This window comes from Centruroides sculpturatus, unplaced genomic scaffold (genome assembly GCF_000671375.1).
Source record: "Centruroides sculpturatus isolate CEXI.00-Female unplaced genomic scaffold, Cexi_2.0 scaffold606, whole genome shotgun sequence".
Classification (NCBI taxonomy): Eukaryota; Metazoa; Arthropoda; class Arachnida; order Scorpiones; family Buthidae; genus Centruroides; species Centruroides sculpturatus.
Genome location: NW_019384730.1, coordinates 305,308 through 320,733, shown reverse-complemented (window position 1 = coordinate 320,733; position 15,426 = coordinate 305,308).

Here is a 15,426-nt window from a genome sequence, read left to right as displayed (position 1 = left end):
ATTTTTAAAAGTAAAATGTTTTAACAACAAATTTTATAAAGTTTAAACTTATCGCTGTTAAGTCTTTAAAATAAATTTATATATAATAAATTTATGATTGCAGAAATTAGTAGTTTACGTAGTCTTTATCGCTCTTATCAAGTCATCAGAACTATTAAAAAAAATGATATAAATTTAAGTTTTAATTCTAATTAAGTTTGAATTCTAATTAAGTTCATAAATGTTGTTATTATAATTATTATTAGTAGTAGTAGTAATTTTAAATGGGACGTTGCCTGTAGATTTTTTAAATGAAGTTTCAGGAAACTGTTAGATATTTTTGCAATTTTTAATCACCAGATGGAGCTAATATCTTAAAATGGCGATACTTGATTAATACATCTCGATTGAAAAATGAAGTGGAATATCGATTTAAGCAAAAGTAGTTCATTTCTTCTTGTTATTTGATAATATAAAAGAGAAGCCATATTTGTTCATAAAGAATCATATAGTCTAGACAAAATTAAATATAATTAAATTTTGACTCCTCTCTTAAACATTAATCATTTTTGAATGTCTTCTTTCCATATAGTTACCTATAATTCATGTTTAATCGTTTGAGAATAGTTCACATTTTAAAAAATTTAATATTAGAATAAAATACCACAGAAACTAGTTGAAAAAAGTGATACTTTTTTGAAAATAAACAGCACTTACTGTATGAAAACAACAGGAAAAAAAGAATTATTTCGATAGAAAGAAAGAAGTGATGAAGAAATATTACTCTGTAAATCGGCAGCTGGATATACACAGTTATTTGTATGCTTCGTTTCACACCAGTGAGATCCTCAGAATAGCGAGTTCATTCAAAAAAAAAAAAAAAAAAAAGGCTAAAATGCATAACGAAATGAAATGGCTCTAAGTACTTTTAAGTACAAAAAGTCTCTTTTGTTGCTAAAATTGACTGTTTCCTAACATCGCATCTGTTTCCTCTTTAGAATTATTTACCTATTGCAAAAATAAACTCTCTCAAAACAAAATACTGTACAGTACATAAAAATATATTAACGTAAAATACTAAAAATGGATACTTCAAATATCTTAAACAGGAAATCTTTAAGGCGGATGTAAACGTTTCAAAAATTAAAATAATAATAATAATAAATTTATTTGAAATTCATATGCTTAACAATTTTTCTTATTATGCTAATTATACTTAAACTATACTAATTAGTCATATAAAATGTGTAAATCTGTATATAAATTTTTTAAGATTATATTATAATAATCATTCTTTTATATTTTGGGAGCAATATAAATTAACATATTTCCTCATTAATTTAAATTATTTACAAGGAAGTATAAAATCTATGCTAAAGAATTAATAATCACGAGGAAAATCATGTTTAAATGATGAACATTAATTTCACAAAGACACAATGAATAATTTTATATTGGAGGTGTACGAGTGTCTTTTGCATTTGCACTACTTTCCAATGCATGCCATAGCTATGACAGTTAGATTACAAGGTCGCATTGAAAGTACGTGCAAACTTACAGGCAGTTCCTTTGTCAAGGCAAGGAAGAACTGCGTCTTGTTTTAATAAATAACAATTATTTTTTGCTTGTTATTCTTCACACCATACTGGCAAGCGTCACTGAAATTCTATCAGATAATCTTCTAAAAAATCATTTTTTATCAATGAAGAAAATTTTGTAACTGATTAAAATCTTTCTTTAAAGCAATAAACGAAACTGTTAACTACTGAAATATAATATTTAATTTACAATTCAGCATTTCCTTTAATATACTTTTTTCTACCTTCGCAGGGTAATACTTGAGTGAGGATATCCGTGTGAACGAGTGTACAGAGTGACACGTGACCCGCAGGCGATAAATCTTCCAATTTTGTTTATCTGGAAGTGGTCAAATAACGAGCGTAAGTAATGTGGAAAAAGTATAAAATTAAGAAAATTTACTTTTACCATATGTACTTTTAATGGCTTGTTTTGTAAACTATCGCATTCAAAAAGTCCTTGATTTCTTTGTATTATTTTCATAAATATTTCATAAACTTGCTCACGAGTATAGGAATGGGAACTTTATTTGAGTTTATGACAACTCTTACATTAATTACTACTAAATGTGCAGAGTCCCATTTCTGCAAGGAGGTTAGATTTAACAGAATGTAACGCCTAAAATCCCGCTAGAATTTATGTTTTATGTGCATTCCTTATTGTCGCAATATTTTTTAAAGAATGCCGTATAAACAGGTAGAATTCAAATCCTCTTGTTTGCGAAGAAAATTACCTTGAAAGAAACAATAAGAACTTAAACCGGAACGGTATTTTACTTTCATGTACCAAAAAAAAAACTATCTACCAATTTTTTCGAGTTGTTTTAAAATTTGATCTAGCGATTTGATGTGAGAAAAATTTTTACAATGAAATCTATATATATTATACAGTAAACCTATCAATTTATTAGATTAAGATATTACTTTTTTTACATGTATGTTTTTTTACATTATGTAAATAATAACTTTTATCGCTATACTGTATATTTCGTATAATGGAAAAGCTAGAGCATTTATTTTTTTACATTTTAAAATAAGAAAACTTATATTTTATGATAATTAATGAGAATTAAATCAAAAATTTTTTAAAATTCTAAATTTTAAATTAAGAAATTAGCGATAAAATAATATTAATAATAAAAATAATTGTTACTACTAATCTTGTTTATTAAGAACTATTCAATACTGAATATATTTTTCTAAATATTTCGATATTTACAATGTTTTTTCTGTGTTACGTGATATATTAGATCAATTAAATAAAATATTAATAAATTATTTTCATATTTATATTTTATAAAATAAATTTTAAACAACTTATTTTATCAAATTAATTTTATTTATTTAAGTTCATATCTTAAATACGCTGTAATTTTTATTAATAAAATAAAAAATAATATATAATTATAGTAATTTTAAGTTTTTATTATATTTTACTTCGCCTTGACTACATTTCATTAAATTAAATTTTATTTTTTTAGAAAATAATGAATTTGAAATTACAGATAAATAATGAGATTAAATATTTTTATTTTTAATAGAAATATTGCATTTAAAGGGATTAATAAAATTTTACTGAAAAGGCTAAGTGCTAAAAGCAATGCGTGTTATTTAAATCATGTTTCGAAATAATTAATTGAAATAATTTTTTGACACAACAGTTAAAGGCCATGATGCATCAATCTAAAGGTAAAACAATCAAGAAAAGCCACGTATACAATAAATAAGCAGACAAATAAATAAATAACAAATAGCTGAATATATAAATTACGAGCGTATAAATAATTATTTTATTGTGACATCGTCATAATGTCGGGCTGCAATTTTTAATCATATTTTTAATTAATTCATTTAATTTATAATATAAGCTCCCCACCTCAAATTAATGGTTGGTTGTCCCTTTACATCATACTTTCCCTTTAACAATAGAGTCGTGCTGATAATCTAACATCTTTCAGAGGAAAACTTGAATTGAAATATCATGACTTTTGCTTTGCATTGGAAGTTCTTATATAGTTAATCAGGCCTCCTGTCCCTAAGCTTTTTATATCTGGTCTTGACTTTTATGTATCTAACTCCGTCTTCGAGATTCCGGAAGACGAACGGACGGACGGACGACAATGGGAATTTATAGATCTACAATTTTTTTTCAAATTGCAGCTCAATAAACTCTAACAAAACAGTAGACTATCTAATAATATAAGATATATAATAAATATATAAAACATAAATAATAAAATTAACATAGAATGACTGGACAAATCTGATATTTGTGGCTTGCAAAAAGTTAAGAATAGTCTAATATACTAGACAAATCTGCGTCCCTCTTAAAATTTCTGTATAAATTTACCATTAAATAATACTGTTCAGTCAAGATATGATTTATGCTTATAGCACAATTGCATTATGGAATACTGGTCGACCCTCACTTTTTATTCTAAAATAAAGAAATAATTATTAAATACAAAAGCCTTTTTAAAATAAGAAAAATATTTCGTCACAACTTCGCATAAGTAATGCATATTTTAATGAAGTGAAATAATAACCAATCTTATAATTGTAAATGATAGCTCTGAGCATACTTCCTTGTGTAAATATTTACAATTATTCTTTATTATTAATACACAATAACTGAATATAACTAATTTTTAAAACATTTATAATGTTTAATACTGTATCTCAAAAATACATTTTATTCTGCAATCGATTTATTTAATATGATCGAGAACTTCTTTTATGTTGGATACATTGCATCAATATATTTCGGTTATGGAAATTTCCTTAAATCTTAAATTTAAAATTTAATTATAATTATTAGATTAAATGCTCGTTTAATATCACCATCATAGCTTACAGCAGATTTATTGCCATCTTTATTATTTTTCTTTTCAAATATTATAATTTAAAAATTCCTTATAACCATATTTTAAAAATTTGAATAATTAATTAAAGTAAACGATCGAATTGCACTGGAAATTTATATTTTAAGCAAAATAATATCTGAAAATGATTTGCTTAAGGAAATATTTCCAGCAAAGAAGAAATCCATATTTCCAGTCAGTGCTAACAGAAATTGTTTTCGCTTTATATAGAAATATTTTTATTAAATAAAAGTATTAAAAATTTTTATATAATAATAAATAATATAATAAAATATAAGTAGAAACAAATGAAAAAACTTCCAATACAAGTTGATTTTATAAATTAAGATACATTTTTCAACGAAATTCTTACATACCCTAACGATGTCCCTTGAGAAATGTATATTATAAAATCAAATCAAAAATATTTTATTTATTGTTTGCAAATAAATAAATAAAATATAACTTATATTTATAAAATTTAAACATTTTTTTTAACTATTTTTTAATAAGTTTTCAGAATTATATAATTACAAATTTTGAATTTTAAATGTTAATTTACTTAAAATTTATTACAATATTTTAAATTTTACACTGCTTATTCAATGTTATTTAAAATCTAATTTTTAAAAATCTATTCAAAGATATAAATTAAATCTTATAATATTGTTACGCTAGAAAAAAAAATAAATAATATTTTATCATTTGCTTTTAATTCCGTATAATATATAAATTATGATGTAATCATACTTAAAGATTCTTTTAATCCTAATTCTAATAAAAAATTTTGATTAATCTTCTATATCATTATATCAAATTCTAATATTTAATTATTTTTAAAAATATTAAATTAAATTTAAAACATTCGACATATTTAAAATATTTACTTATATTTATATAAGTGGGAATATAAAATATATTGGGATTAATACAGATTTTGTTCTATATCCCTTATAGATTTTATATTACATGGACACTGTATCATTCTATCCTTAGGATATTTCATTAATATTAAACCTTACATTCGAGTTAAAATAAATATTAAATAATATGAGTTGTTTTTGTCATCTAAATGGTCTTTATTAGAATTAATACATCGTCTACACTATTTTAATTGGGCTATAATTTGAAAAAATTGTAGACCTATAAATTCCTACTGTCGTCCGTCCATCCATCTGTCTGTCTTTTCTTAATCTTGAGAATAGAGTTAGATAGATGAAATCTGAGACCAGATATGGAAAGTATAATGGCAGGAGGCCACGATTAACTATATATAAACTTAAGTTATGTTATTTTAATTCAAAAAGTTTCTCCTGAAAGATGTTAGATGACCGGCACGATTCTATTGTTAAAGGAGAAGTATTATTTACAGGGGCAAGACAATACTAATTTGAGGTGGAGAGCATATATTTTAAATGAAATGAATTAAAAATATGATTAAAAATTGCAGTCCGGCGTTGTGACGATATCACAATAAATAATTGCTCGTTAATAGTTAAAATGTTTTAGGAGAAAATGATTACTAAAATAATATACTGTAATTGTAACAAAATTTTCAAAAATATCTTGCATACGTTTAATAGGTAAATAACTTAATAATATTTATATAAAAAAATAACTGTTATAAGTAATATATTGATATTAATGATGTCACCAAAAAGATTTTTCTAATGTTACAATTGATAATTTAAGATTAAAATTTAGAATTAATAAGAAATTAAAGTTAAATATATATAAAAATAATTTTAGATAATTTTATTTTTCCATTATAAAATTATTTCATTTTGAAAAACTAATTTTAAAAATATAGTAATGGATGGTCGGGTAATTTTAACAGATAATAAATAAGTTATTATCGATTTTATTATTTCTGCATAAATTATAAAACTTCATGAGTTGATTTTAAGTATATAAGTAACAGATAATAAATTATACAAATTTAAATAATTAGTTTGATTAATTTTATTTTATATAGTAGTTTGTTCTTAAGATAAATAAATAAATAAATCATTCACAAAATATATTATTTTTTATTCAAATTATCTTGAAATATGTTTATAAGAAATAGATAAATGAACATTTATTTTAATAAAAAAAAAGATATAAAAAATTTTAACATACTTTTAAAAAAACTTCATTGCTATTTCGATAAAAATAATAATAATAATCTGAAAATATTGCGAAAAAGCGGCATTATGATTTATTATTGTCACAACTAAAAAAAGAAAGTAATCGTTAGAAATTTATATATTTTTCTTTCTTATTTTTCTAGATTCTCGAAAGTTTTCAAGTGTTTGATTTTCGAATTTATCATTTATCTATGATATATTTTTGTAAGACAGAACAATTTCTTATAGAACAGTAAATTTTTTTATTTTATTTTATTTTCTCTATTGAATTTATTTATTTTATTTAATATTTTAAATTTGCAAATTTGATAACAAAAACAATAGTTATCAAACTATTGTTTTTGTTATTTATAAACATTTAAAATTTTTAAATTTGAAATAAATACGTTCTTAAACAAGTGGTTTACCTCGGTGTGAAAATTTCCATTAAAATCCAGCAAACTTTAGTGCTAACTATAATATTATATTCTATTGTCAGATATGTGACTTACAATTGAAAATAAATTGTTATTAAGTTTATAAATTTTATCATCAGATGCCACGAAGATAAAGTGGATTCGAACCAAATCCACATCTCCATAATGAATCGTGGGAATTAGCGGTCGTTCTCTATTCGATGCTTAAGTCAGGCCCCCTTAATGATCTAATTATTAAGTCATATAGCTTACCGTGTGATGATGCCTCGCGTTAATCAATAAACCAGTTTTATACTGTTATATTTATATTATAATATATAATTTAAAAAGTTAGGTGTAATGACCGGATAATAAACTAAATAATCTCTTATAGCTGTAGAATTTTGTAAAGTATGCAAATTATTCAATTTTCAGATAATAACATGAAACTTATCTTGATGGCAGAGAATATGTTTAAAGAAAAGATTAATTAATTTTAATTTCCATTATTCTGCATTTTAATTAAAATTATCATGATATTGAATATGTCAAAATTTACGATCTTAGATCTTATCATTGTTATCATTAAATTTTTGTTTAACATTGTTCATCTTTTCCCTAACATAAATTGAATTTAGGAGTTTCTATGACATTTAATGATCTAAAGTGTATTTTTAAATTAATTCATTAAATGTTTAAACAAAAAGTGACTCCTGGACTATAAATTTATAAATGTATTGATTATAAATTTATAAATGTATAAATGTTATGAGTTATTAAACTCGTGAAATTATATAAATTACAAGTGAAATATTATATTTTTAAAGTTTTATATATCGATGCCTTTGGCATTGAAGTAAAAATTGTTATGCATAAATAATATACTGTATATAGAAAAAGTTATATATTCTATTTTATACGAGTGCATTTAAATAAAATTTAAATTTAATTGTAGTAAGCTGATAAGCAGTTTTTTTTTCAAATTAGAAACGAAAGTGACTTATAAAAAACGAGATCTGGAATAAAATATATCAACTATTACAATATATCTTATTAACGAATTATTATAATTTATACATAAATTAATATTTTATTAAATGTACAGTACCATAGCTTTTACTAGTGAAACTTCTATTAGAATGAATAACTTGTATAAGCCTATAGAAAATTTATATATGATTTATCAAACATTTGAACAGTAAAAAGTTTAATTTATTACTATTTTCAATTATAATTTATGAACATTTTTTATTGTATTTAAATTTAAATAAGATAATTTTTAATGAGCAAGATATGCATTTGCATTTCATTATTACAATACTTATTTTAATTTATTCTGTACGATATACAATACATCATTTCTAATATATTGCTGAAACGCCATTTTACTGTAAAGATTTATAAAGAAGTTTTATCAATACTATAACATAAAATACTGTATATATTTATACAATTTATTAATGCTAATATTACAATAAGATATAATTTATGTAAGTTATATATTATTAATAAAATAATTGATTGCGGCTTGAGTGAAATATATTTCTTTTACTATGTTAAACATTTATCTAATAAGTTAAATTATGTATACTTTAAAGTTATTTAATAATATGAATGTATAGATATCTATACAAAATATTGTTATACAGATTATAATCAAGAAAACAATAAAACAAATCCGGATTTTTGAATAGCGATAGCATTTCTTTTTTATTTAACTACTAATTGACTCTTAAGCTTGTGATGAATACGGGAATAGGAACTAAAGAATTAATTAGAGACATTCATATTTTAATTGGGTATCTATTTAAATATGAAAAGAATCAGTCTAAATGAGGAAATTTGAATTTGAGATGTGTCCCAAGATAATTGCTTCCCCTATAAGGTAGGAACAATTGTTTCAAGGTTGTCTAGTTATCTTATGTGGGAAGGCTGGGAAAAGGTGTCGACTATTACAATACAGACCTAGTTATTCAACTTGTTAATCGGATACATAAAATGAGTCACACCCAACATATCAGTTCAAAACCTTTTAACAAATTTCAGTAAAGTGTCATGACTTCCTAAACAAACACCATGCATTATGATTTATTATTGTCACAACTAAAAAAAGAAAGTAATCGTTAGAAATTTATATATTTTTCTTTCTTATTTTTCTAGATTCTCGAAAGTTTTCAAGTGTTTGATTTTCGAATTTATCATTTATCTATGATATATTTTTGTAAGACAGAACAATTTCTTATAGAACAGTAAATTTTTTTATTTTATTTTATTTTCTCTATTGAATTTATTTATTTTATTTAATATTTTAAATTTGCAAATTTGATAACAAAAACAATAGTTTTACATTTAAAATTTTTAAATTTGAAATAAATACGTTCTTAAACAAGTGGTTTACCTCGGTGTGAAAATTTCCATTAAAATCCAGCAAACTTTAGTGCTAACTATAATATTATATTCTATTGTCAGATATGTGACTTACAATTGAAAATAAATTGTTATTAAGTTTATAAATTTTATCATCAGATGCCACGAAGATAAAGTGGATTCGAACCAAATCCACATCTCCATAATGAATCGTGGGAATTAGCGGTCGTTCTCTATTCGATGCTTAAGTCAGGCCCCCTTAATGATCTAATTATTAAGTCATATAGCTTACCGTGTGATGATGCCTCGCGTTAATCAATAAACCAGTTTTATACTGTTATATTTATATTATAATATATAATTTAAAAAGTTAGGTGTAATGACCGGATAATAAACTAAATAATCTCTTATAGCTGTAGAATTTTGTAAAGTATGCAAATTATTCAATTTTCAGATAATAACATGAAACTTATCTTGATGGCAGAGAATATGTTTAAAGAAAAGATTAATTAATTTTAATTTCCATTATTCTGCATTTTAATTAAAATTATCATGATATTGAATATGTCAAAATTTACGATCTTAGATCTTATCATTGTTATCATTAAATTTTTGTTTAACATTGTTCATCTTTTCCCTAACATAAATTGAATTTAGGAGTTTCTATGACATTTAATGATCTAAAGTGTATTTTTAAATTAATTCATTAAATGTTTAAACAAAAAGTGACTCCTGGACTATAAATTTATAAATGTATTGATTATAAATTTATAAATGTATAAATGTTATGAGTTATTAAACTCGTGAAATTATATAAATTACAAGTGAAATATTATATTTTTAAAGTTTTATATATCGATGCCTTTGGCATTGAAGTAAAAATTGTTATGCATAAATAATATACTGTATATAGAAAAAGTTATATATTCTATTTTATACGAGTGCATTTAAATAAAATTTAAATTTAATTGTAGTAAGCTGATAAGCAGTTTTTTTTTCAAATTAGAAACGAAAGTGACTTATAAAAAACGAGATCTGGAATAAAATATATCAACTATTACAATATATCTTATTAACGAATTATTATAATTTATACATAAATTAATATTTTATTAAATGTACAGTACCATAGCTTTTACTAGTGAAACTTCTATTAGAATGAATAACTTGTATAAGCCTATAGAAAATTTATATATGATTTATCANTATATAATTTTTTTTTACATAAAAATATTCTTTTCTGATTTATATTGAAACCATTTTAACGTAAATGTCATAAGGGGTTTTAAAAAATATAATTATAATACCATAAAACTTAGAAGAAAACACATACATAAACTAGATTATTAAAAAAAATATAGAAACTATTTTTGAATAAGATAATTATTTTGTGAATTGAAGGTGTAGTTAAATAAATATAAATAATTTCAGCTAATGAATTTTCTGGAAAATAGTTATTTTCAAAAGGCTTTACAAATAAACAGAAAAATTGCATTTCTGTTGTCAATTTGTAAGCGACTAGATGAAGGCGTGGGTAACTGCTATATGAAAAAAGAGAAAAATTGGGGTCAAAATGATGACGAAAAAACTCATTCGACTGCTCTCACATACTGAAATTATTTCCTCGTCGTCAGTTGTAACGCTCAAAGTGGGAAATATATGACTGAAAAAACACGTTTCCTATATAGAAGACTTTATATTTACTCTGTTTTTATAGCTTATAATTTGCATTGATCGTAAAATTATGTGGCATTTTTTAAACATTTTTCCCATATAAATTTTAGATAGTTAATATTATAACTTTAAAATATTAATTTATAAATCGATTACTTCTAGATTTGCATATTTAGAATGGGTTTTTCAAGGCAATTTTTAAATAAAAAAACATCATAGCAATATAATTTAGAAAAATTAATTGAATTTTATTGAAGAAACGTGCTAAAAATGAATTGCTTTATGTATTTCAATGAACTTCATTACAGTCAAACTGGCTACACCCTATTCTTTATATCAATTTTTTTAGTTCATAAGGTCATTACGTAAATAGATGCTGACAGTTTGGAATTTCCATATTTTACTTAATTATTAACAATTGTAAACAAACTGTTGTTCTTTAAAAATTATTTAAAATATAAAAATATTTTAAATAGTATCTAATTTAAAATATATTAAATTATCTGTTTATTTTATTTTTTATTCTAGATTTGAAACCGATTTAATACATAAATTAATTAAAATAGTTTAATTAATAAATTTATAATTCCTCTAAATAATTTCTAAATTAAAAGCATATTTTATGAAAATTTTATATAAAATCTCCTTAATAAACTTTTTAGTTCTTATACATAAAAGTTTTATAAGTGAGATCCAAGTTAACTTTAAAAATTTATAAATTATTTTTTTTCCTTGCTAAAGTAACTTTGATAATATGATACAGCAAACTTTTATACCAGGAAAAAAAAATGTTTCGATCACTTTCAAACTCATTCTAAACTAGATCTTAAAATATGCAAATTGCAAACAAAAAACAGACAGGCGTGCACAGTTTCGAACGTATTGTAGTCAAACGAGTGATATCTCGCATTACAAATTCGTTATCCAACCTTTCTACAGTAGTGCACAGCAAACAAACTAGATCGTGTCCTTGACAGAGGCAGATATCCTTTACGGACTAGTAATTCAGCAACGCCTCCTTCGTTCTCATAAAGAACCAGAAAACAGTAAAAATACATGCATTATATCGTTTAACTTTTCACTAATCGAAGTCTGAAAGCATTTCCTAGTTTTAAAAATAATCTTACTTTGATATTATATTTTTAAAAAAATTGTTTACTTAACTCGAAATTTCTTTTAATGTAACATAACTATATTCAGCAAAGTTAGGAACGGTAATTATTATAGTAATTATGCATTTTGGGAATTAAAAATTCTCTACATTATATTAATTTTCTGACTTGAAACATAAATAATTGAAGAGGATACAGATTTGAAAATCATAAAATGAAAAAATGTATTTTATATTAGTAAGAATTAGATTTAGATTTCTCAATTTTTACACTTACTTCATTACTTTTCGTTTATATTATTTTTATTTTTCTGAAAAAAAAATTAAACACTGCGCTGTATACATTTACGTATTAAAAATTAATAAGTGTATTTAAATTCTAAATATATATAAGTATTCTAACGTGGGGGTATATCTTTGAAAAAGTGCGAAATTTTTTCTAGCTTTAAGCTGTAACTTTCTCATTTATCATCCGTTTTCTTTATCCATTTAAGGGGCCTCTACTTTTTGTCAGCAACCCACGCCATTTATGATTAATTAATGCCAACTTAGAGTTTTAAAAAGAGATTAAACAAACAGTTCTGAAATTATAAAACTAAAAAATTTATGTTACCTGTCAATAAAAAGTTAAATAGTATTCTAAATCAGGTTAATATACTTATGAGAAAACTTATGTTTTTTGGCATTTCGAATTTCTATAAACATGTTTTTCTCTTTGTAACTGTTTTGTATTCATTCGCTAAATTAATCAAGGAATTTCGATTATATTTACAAGAATAATGGATGTAACTAAATCTACTAATAAAATAAATTTTTAAATGATTTTTATAAAGAAAATAATATAAATTATTAAGGATTTAATTAAAAATTATAATTTTATTGTTTATTTTTTTAACGGAGCAGTTCTTTACATTAATAATAAAAATTTTTTTAAAATTAAACTTACGCACTTTTAAATAATAATTCTAATACTCTTGTTGTAATAATCATTCTTAAAGTGAATTTTTATATTTAAAACTTTCTTTTTTTATTTTAGTTTTTTCCTATAAAGTTTTTAGAATTGCATAATACATTCTGTTCTATTCGTAGATTATTTTTCAATATCTAGCAAAATTACATTAAAAAATCAAATTGAAAAATTGACATTTTCTTGAAAAATTAATTTTTCATCGTTGCTAGATGTCGATACTACTTATAAATTGACTCATTTTTTGATTTATAATGTCGAACAATTCTTTTGAAAAATTACAATACTTTAAGAAGTTGAATTTTCAGAGTTTAGTTTCTTGAAATATAATTAAAACATATATAAGATTTAAAATATTGAAATGCTGTATCAATTTCCATGTTAAAGAATATAACTTTTAGTTTATTTGTATAAAAATATGCTACAAATCTCGAGAGAGTGATTTGACCTTACAGAAAGATTCTCAGAAGACCATAATCAAATTAGACAATATTTTATGCAATTATCTTCCAGTTTCGAAAATATAAAAGTCAAATTATTAGATTGAAATTACACTTTAATTTTCATAAATCAAATTTATTAAACAGCTACTGAATCATTTATAACGTGGCAAAGTATGAGAAATCATTTTAAAACGGATATAGGCTTATAATGATGGAAAGAATTCACGTTTTATTCCCTTTTTTATCATCGAGAACAAGATATAAGTTATTTGCAGCATAGCAACTTGTCATCCTTGAATAGAGAAAAGTCACGTTCCTATCTAGAGCCAATTAAGCTCTATATCTATTTTATTATTTTGGCATAAAGTGGCCAATTATGAAACATTATTCTTTATGTAAGCGAAATTTATAGAGCAAAGACATTTTTCGGAAATCGATAAACCTGTTTCCATTTAATCTTGTCATTACATTTTTCTTGTTTATTCATAATAACTGTATTGTTTTCCTTAATATTCACATCTATATTAAATATTTTTAATAAACTAGAACAATGGCTACGAATATTACTCCAGAAAATTCTTATTGAAAATTCTAATGGATAGAAAATTTTTGGCAAATGCATAAATCTTTTCAGATCACTAATTAGATACATAAGTTGTTTTCGGATCAGATCAGGACGACGTATTAATCCTTTTTTCCCAGGAAAATATAAATATAGACATTTATTTACACAGGCATGACAAATTTATTTCGCGTTAGCATCATGTAAATACAGTTAATCGCATACCATCGTGATTAGCTAACATATCTTAGCTTCGTTGGCTAGAGGCTTCCCGTACATAATTTATCAGAAGACAAGGTTAATGATTCAACCGGATGGAAAGCATTACAAATTATATAGATAGTCAATGTGTGTTCTTGATGAAATATCCTGTCAATTGCGTAATATTTCTTGTTCATTAACAGTTTTTACGAAAAAATTTCAAAAAAAAGTTTCAAAATTCCATAAGAAACTGAATCTAGAAATGTCGTCCCTGTAAACAATTTATTCTTTAACCCATGGCAAATGAAAATTTTTATAGAAATTTGAAATAAATACAAGTTAACAATTATTAATAGCATGAAATCGAAATATGCTCACTACTGAGAGCATAGACCTCAAATAATCACAAGAACTGGTACTAGACGTCCTTGGCTTCCTTACAATCGTCCTTGCTCGCAAAAAGGATTGTTACGAGTGTTGGACAGTTGACCTCGCTCTGTACTGTTACGATGTATGCGCTCACAATATTTCTATATCCGTTTTAGTGTAATATGCTAGAATTAAACGATGCGAGTAAACATCACGAATATATTGTATCTATAATGATATTGAAAACCGTGACGGCCATTTGCATTAAGAAAGACAAATGAGCTGATTTGATCATTGCTGTAAATAACGGAAGTTGAACACGGAAATTAGCTAAGTTTACATGCACGAATGTTAGCTCCTGACAAAATTCTCTTGACTCAAAAATTTATAATTTGATCGTGAAGGTCTAGCATGCAGAGAAGTATTTTTACTTTCATCATATGTAAACATCAGTAAGAGTGTGAAGTAACTACCGAATTATATTGCATGATTTACTAGATTAAGCAATAAAAAAAGAAATATTGCCTTCTTCGTTGCAATAACAGAAGGAATTTGTTTACAATTCCATCTATGCAGAAAATGAACGGGAAGTATAAATTTCTTTGAGTCATTTAATCTTGTATAGACGACCATATTGCGTGTTTTTTGGTAATTCCTGTCGGATTATCAATTCAGATTATTTCTAAATTGAAAATTAATTTTCCGTGTATAAATAATATAAAACGACTCAAAAGTTACTACAGTTACCTCATAATAAATTGCAGATTTTTTTTTATTAACAAGGAATAAGC